Source organism: Apium graveolens, chromosome 9 (assembly GCF_009905375.1).
Source record: "Apium graveolens cultivar Ventura chromosome 9, ASM990537v1, whole genome shotgun sequence".
Lineage (NCBI taxonomy): Eukaryota > Viridiplantae > Streptophyta > Magnoliopsida > Apiales > Apiaceae > Apium > Apium graveolens.
The window spans coordinates 215,453,644-215,457,471 of record NC_133655.1 but is presented as its reverse complement, the minus strand read 5'-3'; the positions used below and the strand labels follow the sequence as shown (position 1 = coordinate 215,457,471).

Below are 3,828 nucleotides of genomic sequence, written 5' to 3'. Positions count from 1 at the left end.
GTGATTAAGACGTGTTACTTATTATTTCCGGTTGTGTTTCAGGTACTTTAGCGAGCGTTTATGCAAACACATTCTCGTACTCGCAAGAGGACTTTAGATACGGATGAGGAGATAGACGAAGTTCTTGATATTCCGGAGAAGATAGAATTTGAAGATTCGGATTCAGGAAGTGAGCAGAAAGAGCCAGTAATCATGGGTGATCGTATAGCTCTGGCAGATCCAGCTCTTATGGACTTTTCTCGGCCTAAAATTGATGACATTCAGTCTAGCATCATGCACCCGGCTGTTGAGGCCAATAACTTCGAAATCAAGTCGGGCACTATTCAGATGGTGCAGAATTCTGTTTCTTTCGGAGGTGCTGCGACTGTAGACCCCAACATGCACATAAGGAATTTTGTCGAGATCTGCAGTACTTTCAAATATAATGGTGTGACTGATGAGACTATCAAGCTGAGGCTTTTCCCATTCTCACTGAGGGACAAAGCTAAGGACTGGTTACATTCTGAACCAGCTGGGTCTATCACTACTTGGCAAGATCTTGCACAAAAGTTTCTGATGAAGTTTTATCCAATGGCGAAGACTGCTGCTAAGAGGAGTGCTCTTACTCAGTTTGCGCAACAATCTACAGAATCTATATGCGAAGCTTGGGAGCGCTACAAGGAGATGTTGAGAAAGTGTCCACATCATGGAATGCCTGATTGGATGGTGATCACTGGTTTCTATAATGGTTTGGGGGCCCAATCTCGGCCCATGCTCGACGTAGCAGCTGGAGGCGCCTTGTGGGCCAAAAGCTATACTGAGGCTTATAATCTTATCGAGACTATGGCTGTAAATGAGCATCAAAACCCAACTCAAAGGACGATCCCTGGGAAGGTAGCAGGTATTTTGGAAGTTGATGCAGCTACAGCTATTGCAGCGCAGCTCCAAGCGCTGTCTATGAAGGTCGATTCTCTAGCCACTTATGGAGTCAATCAGATAGCTATGATCTGTGAGTTTTGTGCAGGTTCTCATGCTACAGATCAGTGTTCTCTTGTTAATGAATCTGTTCAGTATATGAACAATTATCAATGACCGCAGTAGCCTGTGCCAGCTACGTATCATCCTAACAACAGAAATCATCCAAATTTTAGCTGGAGTAATAATCAGAATGCTATTCAGCAACCATATCAGCAAGGCGTAAGTAAACAGTTCAATCCACCTGGATTCCAACAACCACAGCATTATGCTCAAAGGCAATCATATCCTCAACAAGGAGGTGCAGCTCCACCCACTAGTGCTGATTTTGAGGAACTTAAGTTGTTGTGCAAAAGTCATGCGGTTTCGATCAAGACCTTGGAAAATCAAATCGGTCAAATAGTCAATGCAGTGCTTAATCGTCAACCTGGCATACTTCCCAGTGATACTGAAGTGCCAGGCAGGAAGGAAGCTAAAGAGCAAGTCAAGGCTATTACCTTAAGGTCTAGAAAAGTTGCTGATGCTGAAAAAGCAAAAGAAGGAGAAGCTGAAGCGGGTGATGAAGAAGCTAAGCAAAAGGCGAAAGTGGCGGAACCAAGGAAGACTACTGTTGAACACACTCTGCCTGAGGGTAATACAGGGGAGAAACAACTTTATCCTCCACCACCTTTCCCTAAGAGATTGCAACAACAAAAGCTGGATAAACAGTTCGGTAAGTTTCTGGAAGTGTTCAAGAAACTTCACATCAACATACCTTTCGCTGAGGCTCTGGAGCAAATGCCTAGTTATGCGAAATTTATGAAGAGTATTCTTTCAAGGAAGGTGAAACTGGATGAACTTGAGACCGTTACTTTAACGGAAGAATGCAGTGCTGTGCTGCAATAAAAGTTACCTCCAAAGCTTAAAGATCCAAGTAGCTTCACTATTCCTTACACCATTGGCAAGTTGTCTTTTGACAAGTGCCTTTGTGATTTGGGAGCAAGCATCAATCTGATGCCGTTGTCGACCTTCAAAAAGTTGAATTTACCTGATCCAAAACTCACCTACATGTCTCTACAATTGGCTGATCGTTCTATTACATACCCACGAGGCATAGTGGAGGATGTGCTAGTAAAGGTGGATAAGCTTTTCTTTCCTGCAGACTTTGTTATTCTGGATTTCGAGGAAGATAAGAAGATTTCCATAATCTTGGGGAGACCTTTCTTGGCTACAGGCCGTACCTTGATAGATGTGCAGAAAGGTGAACTTACTATGAGGGTGCAGGATCAGGATGTGACGTTCAATGTATTCAAAGTGATGAAATTCCCTATAGAAGATGAGGAGTGCTTAAAAGTGGATTTGATTGATTTTGCGGTTACTTCATAACTTGATCATATGCTAATGTCTGATGCATTAGAGAAGGCCTTAATTGGGGATTTTGACAGTGATGATGAGGATGGCAATGAACAACTACAATATCTAAATGCTTCTCCTTGGAGGCGAAAGCTAGACATGCCATTTGAATCTCTTGGTACTTCTGACCTCAAAAATGCTGAAGGAAAGCTCAAACCATCTATTGAGGAAGCAGCACCTATCTTGGAGCTTAAACCATTGCCTGAACACTTGAGGTATGCTTTTTTAGGTGATGCATCTACTTTACCTGTTATTATTACATCTGATCTTTCAGGTAGTGAGGAGGACAAGCTCTTAAGAATCTTGAGAGAATTCAAATCGGCTATCGGATGGACTATAGCAGACATCAAAGGGATCAGCCCTTCATATTGTATGCATAAAATTTTGCTAGAGGAGGGTAGTAAGCCAACTATTGAGCAACAGTGCAGACTTAATCCTATCATGAAAGAAGTGGTGAAGAAAGAAATTCTGAAGTGGCTGGATGCAGGAATCATTTATCCTATTTCTGACAGTTCTTGGGTGAGCCCCGTGCAATGTGTACCTAAGAAAGGAGGTATTACTGTGGTAGTAAATGAGAAGAACGAGCTCATCCCCACTCGAACAGTCACAGGATGGAGGGTATGCATGGACTACAGAAAGTTGAACAAGGCCACGAGGAAGGATCACTTCCCTCTCCCATTTATTGATCAGATGCATGACAGGTTGGCCGGTCATGAGTATTATTATCTTCTGGATGGTTATTTGGGTTATAATAAGATTTTTATTGCACCAGAGGATCAAAAAAAGACTACCTTCACTTGTCCATTTGGCACATTTGCTTTTCACAGAGTTTTGTTTGGCTTATGTGGCGCACCGGCCACTTTTCAGAGATGTATGATGGCTATATTCTCTGATATGATTGGAAATAATGTCGAGGTGTTCATGGATGACATCTCCGTCTTTGGACATTCGTATGATGAATGTTTGAATAATCTCCGTGCAGTACTCAAAAGGTGTGTGGAAACTAATTTGGTGCTCAATTGGGAAAAATGTCACTTTATGGTGCGTGAAGGCATTATTCTTGGGCATAAGGTCTATAGCAAGGGTCTTGAGGTGGACAAAGCCAAGGTGGGAGTCATTGAAAATCTTCCATCACCTATTTCTGTGAAAGGAATCCGTAGTTTTCTTGGTCATGCGGGTTTTTATCGGCGTTTCATCAAGGACTTTTCGAAGATATCCAAGCCATTGTGCAACTTGCTTGAGAAGGATGTGCCTTTCAAATTTGATGATGAATGCTTGACGGCATTCGAGACTCTCAAGAAGAGTTTGATAACTGCACCAGTTATAACAGCACCTGATTGGACAGAGCCTTTTGAGATGATGTGTGATGTGAGTGATTATGCGGTGGGCGCAGTTCTTGGGCAGCGCAAGAATAATCTCTTTCATGTGGTCTACTATGCTAGCAAGACCTTAAATGGGGCCCAAATGAACTACACCACTACT

General features: G+C 42.6%; 1 non-coding gene across 1 annotated transcript; it reads right to left on the bottom strand.

Moving 5' to 3' along the window:
* Positions 1-585: 585 nt before the first annotated feature.
* Positions 586-692, bottom strand: LOC141688222 (small nucleolar RNA R71). Its single transcript, XR_012561680.1, has one exon. It is a non-coding gene; the product is annotated as a small nucleolar RNA R71 (small nucleolar RNA).
* Between the last annotated feature and the right edge of the window lie 3,136 nt (positions 693-3,828).